Here is an 18,707-nt window from a genome sequence, read left to right on the forward strand (position 1 = left end):
ATTAGGCTGCCGAAACGCAACAGTAGCTGGACACCCCGCAATAGTGACAGGGGCTGCGGGAGGGATGGAAAAGACCCAAGCCGGCCGGAGGTCTTTTTAGACCCGGAATTCCGCAGGCGCCCGCGCTGAGAGGCAGGCACGGAGACACTTTAGCGTGGAAAGAATGATCACTTGAATGGACGGGGAAATAAGGAAAACGGGACAGTAGAGAGAGAGCAGCTGGTCCGAGAGGGCACCGGTGGGCAGTCGGTCCTCCGGCGCCCCAAGCGCCCAAGCCAACGGGGAGAAGGCGAGCCTGGGAGAACGAAAAAGGTGAACTCCGCAGCCCCTCCGTATCTCCTGACGAAGAATCCGGCGCCAACGCAGCTGCATGTAAGCTTGAGCACCCCAGCCTCCGCGTCATTTATTTGCTAATGTGTAATGCTTTAATAGGTGGTTTTCTTTAAACTGGTTCTAACAGTGTCTCTTTGCATCTCCGTCACGTGTGGACCCGCTCAGCATGTGCGGTCATAATAGTGCGTATGTGTGCACGGACGTGTGCTGACCAGCGGCAAGCAGCCGTTGAATGAGCGAAAAAAGAAAGGTGTTCGTGGAGACCTTTAAAAACCGAGAGGGCAAGCTAGGAGCGAGCTGGAAGGAAGACCGTAGTCACAAACGCCTAGCAGTGCTCGACCAATGATGTTTTCATTGCACTTCTGAGGCACGCTGTTTAGCAGGGACGCTGGACGGCCACGTCGGCAAAGTGAGGTTCAAACTTAAGATGCACCCAGCGATCGGCATCGGCACTCAGCTGGAAGCACCCCAGTCCCTTGTTTCCTATGTGAGAACACGATACATGCAGACGATCAAGAGAGACTGGAGGATGGTACCGCGTGTCAAGCAGAGAGGCCGCTCCCTGACGAAGAGGAAGCTGTTACAGCAACTCTAAAAACTATGGAATAAAAGCTCTGCTTTCTGCATATAGAGTGACTGGTCCGTTTTTGTCCGGAGGAGACTATGTGTAAGAACCTGAAGTAAATGTTTTGTATTGTATGACAGCCTTTACGAATATTGTTCCCCCGGTCTTTAAAATGTCAATTTCTGCCGCATTCTGTGGAGAGTTTTTAATCGTCCATGCAAATATGTCTTACGCGTGCGTTCACCTATTAGTGGCAACGTTTCTCTCCAGTTCTCAATGCGATAAAATGTTGATAATTTCTAAGTGCTTGCGTATCTACTAAAAAGGTAGTAGCCGAGGAGTGCAGCGTTCTTCTAGTCAAATCAGTGTTACTCACGCACATTTGAGCTCTAGGCGCTCGTTCTAGGGGGTTCTGTATGTGATAAGTATTTAGAACGTCTTTCTTCCGTGCTAAAGAAAGTGCAAACTCTTACTATCACTTCCATTGGTTCTACAAATTCGTGTTTGCGAGAATGCTTCACCGCTGCCGAGAAATAAGGACATATTTTTGAGTGTAATCAGTTACTAAACTGAAGGTCATTCAACTTTAAAACTAGGCAGAAAATAAGTATAGAGGCATAACCTTTTCTAGTTATAAGCAATGCTGCGATCATTCAAGCGGCAGCTAGAATGTGACGAAGCCAACGCACCATCATCTTCTATTTGCTAGTTTATTGCAGCATGAAATAAATTCGTATGCTGTTGCCCTCACATGAATCGAAGGAATGGTCGTATGCTGCACGCCCAAAGCCGACACGCTGTTTTTTATATTGTCGAAAGAGCTAGAGATACAATTTCGAAAGTGCTAGGTTCCTTTTGAAGCTCTGACTGCGGCAAGAGATGTCAAATATTTGACCTAGGGGCGCCTGAAACAGTGAAAAATTGGAAAGCGAGTGACAGAGGTTTGTATTTTGCTGAAAATGTTCGCTTCCACTAGCATATTGCCAAGAATTTTTGTAGTGTCTATTCGTTCATTCTTCAAAGCTGCCGGCACACTGTTTGATCTCTTTTTTTTTTCTGACGAAAGACGTGCCTAGATTTATCTCGATTGATCGCATCCTAGTAGCTTTCGACGCTTGATCTCAAAAGTTCGCTGTTAGCTTTAACATGAGCGTGGCCGAGAGCGGCGGGCATTATGTACGACGACCGCTGAGCCCGCTTATTGCTTCGCCGCCGACGAGTGGTTGAGTTCTTTGCGCCGCAAGGGAGCTCAAATAAAAGATGTTCGTTTGGAAGCCATTGCCGTTGCTTCCCTCCGCATCGAATTGCAGTCACCACTACGTGACAATATAGACGTCTATCTTTAATTTTACTGGCCACCGTTGTGCAGTGCCTAGGTTTCTCACCTGAATTATACTATATGCTAAATTACACTTGCCTAACAAAGGCCCGAGGTGGTCATAGTCGCAAGGAGCGGAAATTTTTACTTGCCACTGGAAGATTTTCATCGTTTCGTTAGCCCCCCTAGCCGCGTAAAGTCCTTGCTCCTATCGCTTAGCGTTTAGGTGAAGAAGATTTCTTTTTTTTTACTGTTTTGCCATAGGAGAAAAAGCCGTTTGTTAATGCTAGGTGTGATCAAGGCACTAGCAGACTTTGACCCACCGCCCGAAAAAAGAAAGAAAATTCCAGAGTGTTTTTAATAACGGGGATTTTGCCATGTAATTTGGTGTGCGCGCACCGTGCCTTCCTTCAGTGGATATTAAAACCTTACACGTTGTTCGTGTCTCGCCACAGCTGTGCGCGCACCGTTCATGCCGAGAAATTTGAAGCCGCTTTACGCATAACTGCCTCTAGCTAGTTCCAGAGGCACTGAACCCAGAGCCTGAGAATCATGCTCCGTAAGCTAGTGGCGGAACCGCCTCTTTGCTGCACTCAAGCCGAAATATTTTTCACTTTTATGCGAAGCATACTACTTTAGCTACCACTTCAGCCCTTCACCGTGGTTATGCGCCTCCAAATCACGGGATACATGACGTCACACCACGTGACACGATGACGTCACGACAGTAGAGAAAGGGGGGCCCACCTCGCGCAGTCGCTGGGGTTGTGCGCCTCCAAATCACGTGATACATGACGTCAAACCACGTGACACGATGACGTCACGACAGTGGAGAAACGGGGGCCCACCTCGCGCCGTCGGTGTGGTTGTGCGCCTCCAAATCACGTGACACGATGATGCCACACCACGTGACACGATGACGTCACGGCAGTGGAGAAACGGGGGCCCACCTCGCGCCGTCAAAGTGGTTGTGCGCCTCCAAATCACGTGATACATGACGTCACACCACGTGACACGATGACGTCACGACAGTGGAGAAACGGGGGCCCACCTCGCGCCGTCGCTGTGGTTGTGCGCCTCCAAATCACGTGATACATGACGTCAAACCACGTGACACGATGACGTCACGACAGTGGAGAAACGGGGGCCCACCTCGCGCCGTCGCTGTGGTTGTGCGCCTCCAAATTACGCGACAGGATGATGCTTCGCATTTTCCAGGCTTAACCAAGTTAAGCCTCAGCCCTTTTTTGCAATTCGAAGACCATTCCTCATCGCCACCATTAATATAAGCGTTATGAGGCAAACCTAATTCACAGCAGGACAAACTGAACTGCCATTGACCTCAGTATGGTCCCTGATTAAATCCGTGCTTACTTCAAGCGATTATCTGCTCCTCTGTAGCTGTCACGCCCTCTTTTGCTGTTTGTTTTCTTCTCGAATTTACTTTGTACCCCTAAGGGAGAGCACAGTTGTATTTTTCTCCCTATTGATGCCTTACCCATACCGATAGCTTTCTGATTCAAACTCGCATAATTTTATCTCCTCATTTGTTGCGTACCTGCGATCCCACACGACACTTTTCCCGTCTCCTTTTCACAGCTCACAGTGTTGTCGTAATTTCAGTTTCGAGCCTCTGCTGTAGAGTCCGAGCTTCTTCCCCACAAGTGAGTTCTTGGCCAGATGGAGACGCTCACGCGGCCATGACGCGAAGCTTCCCCAACCGCAAGTGCGCTTCCCACGGTAGTGCAAGTTCTGCGGTAAGGCCAACTACGTTTCGCTTGCAGGGAGTTTTAGCCTGAAAAAAACACTCGACACTGGCCAGAAACGAGGACGGCGCAAACCCACTAAACCTCACACTCAGTCTCCAACCTATTGCACACTCAAGTTACAAATCCGGGGCGACCACTTGGCGCAACTTAGAGCGCATCTCGTTAAATCGGTTCCTTCCCATTTGCCTTCTTTACCACCAGATGTCAGGTTTGTATTAAGCGGCCGAGGGTGAACAGCTGCGTAGGTCAGGACATGCGCTTGTGCAACACTTCCACAACAGACTTCTGCGGCGAGCATTGCCTAGTATAAACACAAAAAGATCAATGGGAGACCTTGCTACTGAGCTCCGACCCGGCGACTCAGTTACAACTCGTCCAACTGGCCGAAGCCGCCGCCGAGAGTCAAGACCTTTCGGCCGTAGTCTAGGCGGGTAGCCCTCTTGCTACCCTCTTTCTGTTGGACAATAAAAGTTTTCCTATCCTATCCTATCCACAACAGACACTTCTTCCTCTTCTTGATTGGCGCTCTCGTCTGCACTTACGCTGGCGTCAATATGACGTTGACTTTGTTGCACCTCACCGGCTCAACTCACAGAAGTGTCGTTTTGCTACACGCCAGTGGAAGGCCAGCTGGATCAGTCAGATGGCGAGTCAAAAGTCTTGCAACAGCGCCAGGTACCCTCTCTATTACCCTACAAGCCAAACATTTTCGTAAGCGCACGCGTGGTAAACAGCGTTCACGTGAACGACGGCGTCGCTGGCGTCGCACAAGAATGAATGTTGCGTAAAAGCTGCCGCGTTGACTAGCAAGAACTCCAGTCCGTAACATGGAAGTCAGGCGAGTTAAAATACCAAGGTGCCGCAATCTGGTGACCTCTGTGCCGGGAGCGAGATCCCTCTATCCTAAAAAAAAGGCAAAGGGGAAGGAATCGATTTACAGCGATGCGCTCTAAGTTGCGCCAAGTGGTCGCCCCGGATTTGTAACTTGAGTGTGCAATGGATATGAGATTGAGTGTGAGGTTGAGTGCGTTTGCCACGTCGTTGTAAGCTTGGCCGGTATGGAGTGTTTTTTGCAGGCTAAAACTCCCCGCAAGTGAAACGTAGGTGGCCTTACCGCCGAACTTGCACTACCGTGGGAAGCGCACACGTTGTTGGGGAAGCTTGGCGTCATGGCCGCGTGAGTATCACCCCCTGCGCGTTTCCACACGTTAAAAGCGCTCCATGCGGTCCAAGCTTTAGGTCACGGATACTTGCCGACGTGAGTACCTCGAGAGGAAATTTTTCGAAGGTTCTATCTGGTCAAGAACTCATGTGGGGAAGAAGCTCGGAGTTATACAGGAGAGGCTCGAAACTGAACTACACTGCAAAAAAATTCCGTGAATGTTACGTAAAAACTCTCCATAACAGAAGAAACGGTTGCTCTGTTGCATCTAAAATGGAGGGTCCATCCGTAACACATTCGTGAAGGTGGCTGGCCATATTATGCATTTTCTGAAACGTATTACTCGCCGTAACTGTTGGCCCCCGGACTAGGCACCACATGACGTCCCATTTCCGATCTGTGTGGTTTACTCTTGTTCAACAATGTCCGCAAACTAACATGGCGAAAATGAGATTAACCCCATGTGGAAAGGTGAACATCCGAGGTGGGGGGGGGGGGTGATAATCAAATTAGATCCAAGTGACGCATAATGTTGCTTCAACGTTGAGGGATTGCTACAAATTGTGAGCAACATTAAATAACAAAGGACTTACTTTGCTATAACTTTAAAAGAAGAACGTTGACTTCATAAAAAAATATTTTTACCATGTTGCTAATCACATGACAGGGTAACAGTTAATAAATGCATTTAATAAATAATTTAAAAATGCAGCGTAATGAGGTCAAGAGTTAAAAAACATTTAGACACAGACAATAGTTAGACAACTATTCTAAATTGAAACAGAACACCAGCTGAAAATACATTACGAACATGATGAAAGTGCACAAGGTGAAAGCCGAATTTCCGTCTGCCGTTTGATAAGGAAACGAACCATTGAGAAAGCCAAAAGCATGGGCAAACAAATTTGTGAATGCAGTGCAATGTAGCAGTCACATCTTCGCTACACAACCATCAATCAAAAACGCTAACTCCTTCACAGATAACAAAAGCACAGGCACAACAAAATATAGCTCATTGCAATGTTCAATTTATTAGGTACCTATAGCCGGCCATTTATGCCTGGTCTTCCTGCGGATAAATGAAACGCTGCAAAAAAGCAGTGAGCAGCCATAATTGCTGTAGTGACAAGGAGGATGTGCATCGTCGGTGCTGCTCCCTCATCCTGAGTAGGAAATAATAACTGCTTTTTCTGTAATGTACTCTGGAAGCATGAATTTCCTATCCACCTTTATTTTGCTTGCACTGACACGACCCATCATGAACTCTGCAGCTTTGACAAACATGCGGGCCAGTCGACAGCCACAGAAGACTGTAGAACCCTGCTAACTTGCAAAAAACCAGTGCTCAGAAAGAAAAATTTGAAAAAAATGAGGAGTTCCTTATACATACTATGTTTTATATGGTACTAGGAATGCGGCTAAGACATGACATGAATATTGTTTTTTTCTGCTCAGTTACATAATTTCTCACCTGTGCTAACATATTACTGCAATGTAAATAATGAAACATGCCAGCATTGCACAACATGTTGTAAGAGTTACAAAATACACCCCCTGCAAGGCTACCACATGCCTCTTACATGTGGTAATGTTTATATTTAGCAAACTATCTATACTAAAATGAAACACCAAGCCTCTGACATGTGGAGATGTGTACCTCCCATGTAATTAGAGTAATTTGAGATGCTCCTCCTTGATGGCATTTCAGTCGCTAGGTGTGGAAGGACCGGATATGAAGGTGAACAACTGGACACCAACTTTTTAAGCAACGTCACAATGAGCAATGTGCCTTGGCTTTTCTTCCATCCAAAAAGTTTTATGTTCCATGTTTACGTAACTGCTTGCATGTGCTCATTTTGGCTTGCTGGGAGGTTTTTTTCTTTGTTAAACTAGCTTTAACTCTGACCTCAGCCTTCTGCACCTGACACAACAACAGGTGGGCTCGGAGACTGTGCCACAGCGCAGTTCGCTAACCGCTTCCCTTTCGCCATGCAGATCATCATCTGTGTAATCAGCAACCTGCTGATTCCCGCCCTGGCTTGTGTATCTCCGGGTGCCTCGTCAGGACGGGCCTTCCACTGCCACGAAGATGGGGCGGCCATATGCCACCCCTTCCCCGGTTTCAACTCATCGCCATTTCCGTCAATCTTATTCCTGGAACCTGAGATGCCTGTCCTCGAACAACCCTGGAAAGACTCATCGCCATCAAGAGCAGCCAATCCGCCAGCTATAAATGAGGAGCCACCGTCGACGCAGTTTTGTGGGCTCGGAGACTGTGCCACAGCGCAGTTCGCTAACCGCTTCCCTTTCGCCATGCAGATCATCATCTGTGTAATCAGCAACCTGCTGATTCCCGCCCTGGCTTGTGTATCTCCGGGTGCCTCGTCAGGACGGGCCTTCCACTGCCACGAAGATGGGGCGGCCATATGCCACCCCTTCCCCGGTTTCAACTCATCGCCATTTCCGTCAATCTTATTCCTGGAACCTGAGATGCCTGTCCTCGAACAACCCTGGAAAGACTCATCGCCATCAAGAGCAGCCAATCCGCCAGCTATAAATGAGGAGCCACCGTCGACGCAGTTTTGTGGGCTCGGAGACTGTGCCACAGCGCAGTTCGCTAACCGCTTCCCTTTCGCCATGCAGGTCAGTCAAACATACGCACTCTATGCTAAAAAATCGAGCAATTACTTCTTGGTACAGCTCCCGAGCCCACAGTGTTGTGTCGCAATTGCTTCTGAATGTGCCCATGTTGTCCGCCTGTTACTAACCCTATCCGGTGATGTTGAAACAAATCCTGGCCCTGCTAACCTAGACACTGTCCTGACCGAATTGCAAAAACTAACCGCAGGCCAAGCGCTACTTGTAGAAGAGATAAAGGATCTTAAAGTACAGCTGACAACAACAGACAAAACAATAAACGACCTTAACAACCGCATGATCGATTTAGAGGCCCACTATTAGACCCTCATGCCCCTACGCCAAGACATAGAAACCCTGCAAGCGACCTCAACTGAAACAACTCACCTTGTTTCAGAGCTAGAGGCTCGCATTGATGATGCTGAAAACCGATCACGCCGTTGTAATCTGATCTTCTACGGAATCCCTGACACCACTACTAATGAGACATATGCTCAGTCTGAGGAACTAGTCATCCAGATTTGTCATGAAAACTTACAAACTGATATTAACCCCGCAGACATAGAACGGGCACATCGTTTAGGGAAACAATCAGAGGACCGGAATCGCCCAATAATAGTAAAGTTCATGCAGTGGAAAACTAAAGACGCTCTTCTATCGAAAGGCCGTATGCTGAAAGGAACAAAATACAGTATAGGCGAAGACTTCACTCGCCCCGTCCAGAAAGCAAGAAAACATCTGCTGGCATTCGCTAAATCCAAATCAGTAGCCTACTCTCTACGTTACAAAACCTTGTGCATCGGCCCAAAACGGTACATTTTCGACGAGGCTTCGAACAGTGTCACAGAAATTCAGTAGCAATCATCCCGTTCCTTAAAGATAAAAAACAAACCAAGACCCACATCTAGATTTAACCTTTCATTATCCGTAGTTTACACCAACGTTCGCAGTTATCTTCCGAAGCGAGAACTTGTGTCCAACATCATATCATCAACAGGCAGCAATCTGGTCATCTTAACAGAAACCTGGGTAAAAAATTACGTCACCGATACCGAAGTTTTGGCAGACCTACCTGACTTCCAAGTTTTTCGAAATGACCGCGAAGGATCAAGGGGCGGTGGTGTTCTCATAGCCGTTCATAACCAAATTTTATGTACTATGATAAATATCAAATCAAAGATTGAAATACTCTGGTTACTATGTCGAGCATCACCAAAAACAGTGCTACTGGGAGTCTGCTACAGGCCTCCCCATCCCACACCCGACTTTTGCAACGAACTCAATAATAACTTAATTCATCTGACAACAAGCTATCCAAATGCCTCCATTCTCCTTTTCGGGGATTTTAACTTCCCAAACATTGACTGGTGCAACCTCCCATCTTCTTCAATAGCAGGTCCTGTAGAGGAAAGGAATTTCATTGACATCTGTTTGAACTTTAATTTAACACAATTAGTGTCACAACCAACGCGCGTCACGCCTGAATCCGAAAACATTCTGGATCTTATTTTGACAAATAACCCGGATGCCCTACTTTCCGTTGCATATCTTCGAGGAATTAGTGACCATAATGTCATTCATGCTACCTTCTCATTTCCTGTAACACCAAATAAGACTCAAAAGAAAACTATAACACTTTACGAAAAAGGTAATTATGACGCGATAAATCATGAACTTGATACCTTTTTTCCCAGCTTCGAAGCTGCATGTCACACTCAAACGATCCAAGATAACTGGGCGATGCTTAAGAATAAGTTAAATGATTTGGCTAATAAATATATACCAACTGTCAACATTCGCACCAGCCACCAAAAACCCTGGTTTACTAAATCCTTAAAAAGACTAGAAAATAAAAAAAAGCGTCTCTATCGGGCGGCTAAAAACAACCCATCCCGATTGCAAACCTACTACGAAGCCGAAGATGAATATTTGACTGCGATCCGCAGCGCAAAGCGTTTATTTTATGCTACTACACTTCCAAATTTGTTGCGCAGTAACCCAAGACAGTTTTGGCAAGTAATAAACCCTCACCCACAACGCGCTATCACCCTCACCAATGATTTACAAGAAACCATTACCGATACTGAATGTGCCGACGCTTTCAATTCCGCATTTGCCACTGTTTTCACGAAAGAAATCGAAACGCCCTTTTCTTTTCCTTTTCCCAATATGGAAGGTACCATGCCAAACATCACATTTTATGAAGACGGAATTTCATCCATAATCCAGAAGACTAAGCTGTCGTCATCATTTGGCATTGATGGTATTAACTCTAAAATTCTAAGGAACACGAGACACACGGTTACTTCATACTTGTCATTGCTGTTCTCCCAGTCACTTTCTTCAGGAACCATGCCAGATGATTGGAAAGTGGGAAAGGTCGTTCCAGTCTACAAAACAGGTAACAGAAACTCTCCATTAAATTACCGACCTATCTCCCTAACAAGCGTGCCATGCAAAATCATGGAACATGTCATCTACTCTCAAATTATTTCTTTCTTAGACTGTAACAATTTTTTTCATCCCTCGCAGCATGGGTTCCGCAAAGGTTTCTCCTGTGAAACCCAATTAGCTCTTTTTGTTCATGACTTACACACTAACATGGACACTAATGTGCAAACTGACGCAATCTATCTGGATTTTGCGAAAGCCTTTGATAAGGTATCTCACCAGCGCTTGTTACTAAAACTTCAACTGCTGAACCTAGATCCTAACGTTATAATGTGGATACAGGAATTTTTGTCCAATCGTACACAAATGGTTTTAATCAACAGTAACTTATCTAGACCCCTCCCAGTAACTTCCGGCGTGCCCCAAGGATCTGTCCTTGGTCCTCTGTTATTTTTAATATACATTAACGATTTACCTCAGTGTATTTCTTCTAATATACGCATGTTCGCAGACGACTGCGTCATTTACCGCACAATCAAAAACATATCTGACCAAACTGCTCTCCAGAACGATCTAATCAGCGTTTCAGACTGGTGCAACAATTCACTAATGACGCTAAATGCCAACAAATGTAAATGCATGTACTTCTCCCGCCGGCGCAGTCCCTTTTGTTTCCCTTACACAATTCTTAACACACCCCTGGAACTAGTGCAGTCTTACAAATACCTAGGTGTAACGCTCTCTCACGATTTGTCTTGGAGCACACATGTCACTAACATTATCGCCGCAGCTAACAAAACCTTAGGCTTTCTGAAACGTAACCTGCGAAACGCCCCTGAACATGTCAAATTACTAGCTTATAAATCACTTGTCAGGCCAAAACTGGAATACGCGTCGCCCATTTGGAATCCGCACCAAGCATATCTCGCCGACGCATTAGAATCAGTTCAAAATCGCGCGGTTAGATTTATTCATTCATCGTACTCATATAATATCAGCGTTTCATCTCTCAAAGCAGAATCTGGTTTATCACCGCTTTTCTGTCGACGTCGCATTGCTAGCCTTTCACTGTACCACAAGTTCTTTTTTTCGTCCCTTAATCAAGCACCATACATCACAGCAGCAGCACGCATATCATATCGAACTAGCCATCCACTTCAAGTTGCGCGCCCACGTGCCCGGACCACCACCTTCACTGCCTCATTTTTTTTCCGAACCGCCACAGACTGGAACGGCCTTCCCCACGAAATCGCTTCTACTACCTGCCCATCTTCGTTTTTGCGACTTGTATCTGACCATTTTTTCAATAACTGTTCACCATGATCCTTATTGTTTGTATAAAAACCCACCCCTTATGTAATGCCCCTACGGGGGACTTTTAAGGTAATAAACTGAACTGAACTGAACTGAACTGAACTTAATTTTTTGCTAGTGTTCACCTTAAGTCATGTGTAAGCTCACGGAGATCTCTACTTTTCTACGTTTCCAACTGTCACATCTTCTCTGCCTTCGTCCTGTCCATCACTGCATCCGACGCCTTCAAGTATGCTGTGTATAATCATCTTAAGTAATCTGCCTATTACACATGTATTTTTGTTAGCCACCCACTCCTCTCTCTGGCGCCGATAGGCCCTGAGAGTAAATAAATGAATTGTAGTCTAAGCTAAGTCTCAGCAAGCATGCATTATGTTCGCTTTATTTTACCATCTTGACCAGTAAAGAGTGGACAGAAAAAAGCTGCTAATTGGAGCTTGACATGCCTCTCGCCCCTACACTGGAAAGCAGCAGGCAAGGCATACGTAATAACTAACGACAACGGAACATACCAAGTGTGAAGTAAATCAGTAATGTTCCTCGCATTTATCACAAGGCATACTCTCTGCTCAGTAATTTATTACCCCGTTAGACATTCTGCAAGGAGTGCATACAATGATGTGTCAACAGAATACAATGAGAATCATTAACCCTGTGCCAATACAACAGCAAAGAAATTTATGCCCAATAAATGCATTGCTTACATGCAACCAAGAGGCAAGAATGGTTTGGTTTATGGGGTTTAACGTCCCAAAGCGACTAAGGCTATGAGAGACGCCGTAGTGGAGGGCTCCGGAAATTTTGACCACCTGGGGTTCTTTAACGTGCACTGACATCGCGCAATACACGGGCCTCTAGAATTTCTCCTCCAAAGAAATTCAACCGCCGCGGCCGAGATCGAACCTCCGTCTTTCTGGTCAGCAGCCGAGCACCATAACCACTGAGCCACCGCGGCGGCTGAGAGGCAAGAATGGGCCAACCTGGCACATATATGGAAAATAAGCTTTAAGTAATAAAGAATGACATTTGAGCAGCCGCTCATTCCCCCAACCCTCCCACAAAAAATATGAAAAAGGGTCCTCTTCACACGGCACGTTTGAAAGATGCGGCTGTAATATTTGCGAAAGTTGAACTACGTGTGAAATTCAGATATAAATAACGCCAACGCATGCGGTTGGAAGCGAGGCGCCAGGGCGCGGGCAAACAGTAATCGTCTTCAGGTATCGACTGGTTCCACCTCCTGAGGGCCGCTGCTCGACGAATACCACTCATGGCCACGCTCACATCCAACAAGCTTGTAATAAACATTAGACAGGTGTTTATCATGACACAGCAGCAGCTCATCAGTGCTATTGTCCAGTGCTGAATTTTTTAGCTTGATAAACGCAATCATCCACCGAAACGCGTGTCGACTGTTCCTCGCCAGATTCTTGCAGTCCGCCGAGGGTGAGCAGCTTTTCCGCCGGCTTCAAGTCTCCTCTTTCGTGCAGGGCCACTGGCATTGTAACGCACATTCTGCACGGTCGTTTTACTATGCATCGATGCTGCATGGGACAGCAAGCGGTTGTAGACTCCAATGCGGCGTACGGGCCTCACACATACACACACCGTGACGACAATACAGCGCGCAGGACGCACGCAGCGAACACGGAAGAACAAAAACCGTTCTAAAGCACGTGTTCACTCAACACCACACATACTCCGCGCATGGTTCCGACTGCGGGCTTGGCTAGCGCTTCGACTCGTCATGGCCAAGCTACATGCACTGCGCTCTTGTGGTAACAACGCTCAATAAACGAAAAGAAAATTTTAATATGTAAAACCATTCAAGTTGTCAGCTAAAAAAGCTACGGTAAAATTAAATACACCTCATGTGTTTTCAAGGTGGTGCGCTTTTGCGGCGTCAGCGACGTAAGCATGGACGCGAATACGCGAATGACGCTATGAATTTCCCGTGCAGCTCTGCTAGCCACCATAGCTCAGCAAATGGCATCGTGCTCGGCGTTTTGCGCGGCTGACTTGCCCGCATGAATTTTACTTCCTCCGTGCACACATGCTTGGTGAGGTGTACGGTGGTCGGTGCGAACAGTTTGAAGTTTAATCGACTGAAAATTGCTCAAGGAAAGTCAGCGGCATTGCATTTTTATTGTTTCTGTGCATCGCGAGTGACTGGCGGCAGCCACACGGCATCGTCTCCGGTTTGTTGAACTTGTGAGAAGGTGTGCAATTTGTTCTCAGATTTTGAAAGCAGTTTTTTGTTCCTATTGTAACCCTGTGTCTCGTCGCATGTTATGTTCACGGTAACATCAGCACAACGTGCATGCGCTTTCTGTCTCTATGTGAAGTAACATTGGTCGATCAGCGTGAACTTTTCGATTGAATTAAGCACAGGCTGTCCATGTTGGTAGTGCGTGTCGAATGTACTTTGAGATCATTCTGCGCTCGAGATGGTCTTCTGAATATTTATTACCAGGTATGGTCTATAGATTTGGAACCGTGCATCCCACTGCAACAGTGCTGAAAAGCTGTTTTGTGTTCATACATCTGCTGTCCTTAAACTTTTCGGTAATCATTCGCGTGGTTCCTTTGGATCTGGACAACCGGCTACTGTCGCTAGGGGCGCCCAGTGGGTCAGCTGTTTGTCCAGGTGCCAAGTTACCAAAGGTACCATTCCTGACTTTTTTTTCTGTCCATCAACCTCATATTCCTTACAAAAATTGCAGTATGTAATTAGACACTAAAAAAATTGGTAACTTATACACATTTCAGGACAGTTGAGAGAAATAAAATTAAAATTGTTTTTTGAGGAAAGGAAATGGGGCAGTAACTGTCTCACTTCTCTCGGTGGACTCTTGAACCTAAGGGAAGGAATAAACGAGGGAGTCTAGAGAGAAATGCACATGCAGCATCAGTATTCTCTCTATAGACTATTCGAGACCTGGATTCATTCCTTCTAGGACAGTGCCAAGCAGTAGGTGAACTGCAGACAAATTTATTTTCCTCTGGTGCAAAGTAAAGAGTGAAAATGTTATAAGAGAAGTCTCTAGTCTGTTTCATTCTCACTGCATTTATTCAAAGCATAGTATGAAATGCTGTATTTCTTATGCCCTGGTTTCCTTTACTTTGAGCAGTAGGTATTGACAATGAACATCAAGGCAACTCCACTCTCATTGCTCGTTGCTGCTTTTAGGTTTCCTCCATGATTTTCTGTTTGCTCAGTCCTGGCCTTAACATATTTTCTTCTGCTGCTTAGCTTCGAACTATTGGCTAGGTTGCATGGCTCTGCTACTTCTATGTTCACTGTGAGGTTTGAGAGCTTGTTGCTTTGTTCTTTCTTTATAAGCATCTTTGTCTTCTCGAGGCTGATTGGCAGTCCGGAACAGAGACCACATGCATTGTGCATGTTAAGATGATGACATGATAGCCTAACACATCGTATCGTTGCCATTCGAGCCCCCTGTGTACTTGCTTTGTTGCACTGGGAGCAAAAAAGTTTAGTGCAAGTCGCAATGAGGCGCAGTTTTGTTTAGACTAGTGGCAAAGTTTTACTGCTGCTTCGCAGTAAAGTGCTCCCACCTGTTGCGCACGAGCGTTTAGATGGCTGTTAAATACTACTATCAAGGATTTAGCCATTGTAATGTCGCAGGTCTGTTGTGTAGGATTTCAGATCATTGTCTTGCACTGTCCCCGAAGCCTGTTGTGTGTCAGTCACGCCACTATGCTGTTGTATTTCTGTCCAGTGTAAAAAATATTTTCTGTGATTATGCTACACGCACAGGTTCATGGGGAAGTAAATATTTTGTGTCGCTTCAACCGGATAATGCTTCAGAATGAACACATGCAAAAACACAGGCTGTTAGTCAGACTATACAGTTTCTGACACATGCGCTTTTAACGTGTGGAAACGCGCAGGGGGTGATACTCACGCGGCCATGACACCAAGCTTCCCCAACAACGAGTGCACTTCCCACGGTAGTGCAAGTTCGGCGGTAAGGCCAGCTACGTTTCACTTGCGGGGAGTTTTAGCCTGAAAAAAACACTCCATACCGGCCAAGCTTACAAGGACGTGGCAAACGCACTCAACCTCACATTCAGTCTCCTACCCATTGCACACTCAAGCTACAAATCCGGGGCGACCACTTGGCGCAACTTAGAGCGCATCGCTGTAAATCGATTCCTTCCCCTTTGCCTTTTTTTTAGGATAGAGGGATCTCGCTCCCGGCACAGAGGTCACCAGATTGCGGCACCTTGGTATTTTAACTCGCCTGACTTCCATGTTACGGACTGGAGTTCTTGCTAGTCAACGCGGCAGCTTTTACGCAACATTCATTCTTGTGCGACGCCAGCGACGCCGTCGTTCACGTGAACGCTGTTTACCACGCGTGCGCTTACGAAAATGTTTGGCTTGTAGGGTAATAGAGAGGGTACCTGGCGCTGTTGCAAGACTTTTGACTCGCCATCTGACTGATCCATCTGGCCTTCCACTGGCGTGTAGCAAAACGACACTTCTGTGAGTTGAGCCGGTGAGGTGCAACAAAGTCAACGTCATATTGACGCCAGCGTAAGTGCAGACGAGAGCGCCAATCAAGAAGAGGAAGAAGTGTCTGTTGTGGAAGTGTTGCACAAGCGCATGTCCTGGCCTACGCAGCTGTTCACCCTCGGCCGCTTAATACCAACCTGACATCTCGCGGAGGTGCTTGGAGCGTAGTTAATGTACCGTACGCCCCCTTCAAGACGCAATTCAAGCCCCGGAAAATACCCAAGGTAGGCACGCCAGTTCACTAGGGTAGTCACCAATTGCAAAGGCTACCTCACGAATTTGGACAGCTCCCTCCTTCTCATCCATCCCGAAAAGCAAGTACTACTACAATAAATCCTCCAGCTACAGTCCAGCCGGCCCTACTCCCCCCAATAGTAGGAGCCACTCCCTTTCCACGGTCAACCACACGGGGACACCGAAGACTGGCTGGACCAGTATGACCGGGTGGCCATCTACAATGGCTGCGGCGCTGACTGCAAGCTGCGTCATGTTCTCTCCCCCTCGAAGACTACGCGAGGACCTGGTTTATATACAATGAATCTAGCCTTCGAACGTGGGATAGCTTCAAAACCAAGTACTTCCACGTCGTCAGGGACCGCGTGTTACTCAAGGAGAAGGCTGACCCCCTTTTGGATGCCCGAAATGAACTCCCCAACGAGAGTGTGACGGTGTACATCGAGTAATTGAAGAGACTCTTTCGACATGCGGACCCAAACATGTCGGAGGAGAGGAAAGTTAACTTCCTGATGAAAGGGGTCAAGCAGCAGCTGTTCGCCGGCCTTGTTCAAAGTCCTCCAGTGATTGTCGCTGACTTTGTAAAGGAAGCGAGCTTCATCGAAAAGTCTCTTGACATTAGGGCCTGGCAGTACGACCGCACTACAGCATCGATGCTCACGGCCATAGTGGAGGGAGCAACGATGAATTCGTCAAACTCTTTACCTGATGTTATTCGATCCATCGTGCGAGAACTGCCGAAGCTCTTTATTGTCAAGGTAAAGCCTCAGGCTGCCACACTTGCTGATGTTGTTCGTGAGGAGGTGCGACAAGCTTTAGCCACGAGTACACCACGCCCTGTCCCTGGCCGTGTGCAGCCACAGCACCCCAGTCTCAGCTACGCCGCCGTCACACGTCGTTTCATTCCGTCCAAGCCGAACCCACGTTATGACACACCTGCCTCCAAGCTACACGAACTCAACCTCTCCAGCCGAATTCTCCACAGCGCCTAGAACGCCGCAGAACGGATGTCTCCAGAGCACCAGACAATGAGCCGATGGTCTACCATTGCGGTGAGGCTGGACATGTTTGGCGCCGCTGCGTATACAAGAAGATGGGCCCCTGTCGAGCGTTCCCTGTCGGGTGTCCGCGTCCGATATACAGAGAACGACCGCAGAAGATCGCGGATTACATCTCGCAAGCGGACTCCATACAGCGCGTTTCTCTCGATCCCCATCTCCGCGTCGCTACAGTTCCCGAGGACGAGACCAGTCTTGAAGTCCCCGTAGGGCAACTAGATGCAGCAGCCTCTGGAGGTGCGGCTGCTCAGCGACAAAGTGTGCAAGATCCTTCATCACCAGAAGACAGTTCCCAACCGACGCTGAATTCCGTAGCCATACTGACGATTCATCAGCCAACGTACCTCAAAACTAGCCGGTGTCCTGACGCACGCCTCCATGGCCACGACGTCTTTCCTCGATGCCGAACTCCTTCGACTCACTGCAGCCGAGGCCGAATGCCTCGATATCCCCAAAGTTAGACACTATCACTTAGATTTCGGTTGACGGTGCCGATGTAACTGCACTGGTGGATGCCGGTGCCAATTATTCTGTGCTCTCTGGATAAGGCGCCGCTGCACTAAAAAAGATCACAACCGCTTGGGACGGCCAACAGGTGCTACTGCAGGGGGACATTTCATCACACCTATGAGAACGAGCACGTCGCGGGTAACCGTGCAAGGCCAAACATTCCTTGCAACCTTCGTTGTGTTAGCAGAGTGCTCCAGGGACGTCATACTCGGCATGGACTTTCTGACCGAAAATGGGGCCGTCATTGATCTGCAATCGCACTCCGTCAAGTGTTGAACCAAGAAGCCCATAACCGTCGATAGTCTCCTCCCAACGGCGCTGGACATTCTAGAGGAACACGTGACCATGTCTGCAGGCTCCAGTGAAATCGTAACCGTCGGCTCAACGATCACAAAGCAAATCGAGAGTGTCGTGGGAAGAAAGCAGCTTTTGCTTGTGGGCAGAGGGATTTCCGTTCCCAGGATGGTTGTCTTCCTTGAAGATAGCAAGGACACCGTTGTCCTCACCAATTTCGTCAACGAACACCAACACCTTAACAAGGGGACGACTGTGGCGCATATTGACGCTCTTAGTGAAACTAGGTGTGCGCACAGTTTAACAATTGCTTCAACAACTGAGCCCGACGGGCTTGCTGGTGTTAAGTGCGACATTAACCCAACCCAACCCTGCCGCTCGAGCAGCAACACAAAGTGCGGGAACTGCTCAATCGCAACCGTGGTGCCTTCGCGTCGTCGCCACGCGTCGGGCAGACGCATCCTGCGAAACATCGCATTACATATGAAAATGTTCCACCACACTGAAAGTTACCTTATCGAGTTTCTACAAAAGAACGTGAGAAAGAAATGCGCGCAAACGACGTTATTCACCCTTCTAGGA

At 47.3% G+C, this 18,707-nt stretch overlaps 1 pseudogene; it reads left to right on the forward strand.

Annotated features, from left to right (window-relative positions):
* The first annotated feature begins 7,718 nt into the window (after window positions 1-7,718).
* LOC149343653 (uncharacterized) lies at window positions 7,719-8,642 on the forward strand (annotated as a pseudogene).
* The last annotated feature ends 10,065 nt before the right edge of the window (window positions 8,643-18,707 follow it).

Source organism: Amblyomma mixtum, chromosome 5 (genome assembly GCF_055824585.1).
Source record: "Amblyomma mixtum isolate Tamu chromosome 5, ASM5582458v1, whole genome shotgun sequence".
Taxonomy (NCBI): Eukaryota; Metazoa; Arthropoda; class Arachnida; order Ixodida; family Ixodidae; genus Amblyomma; species Amblyomma mixtum.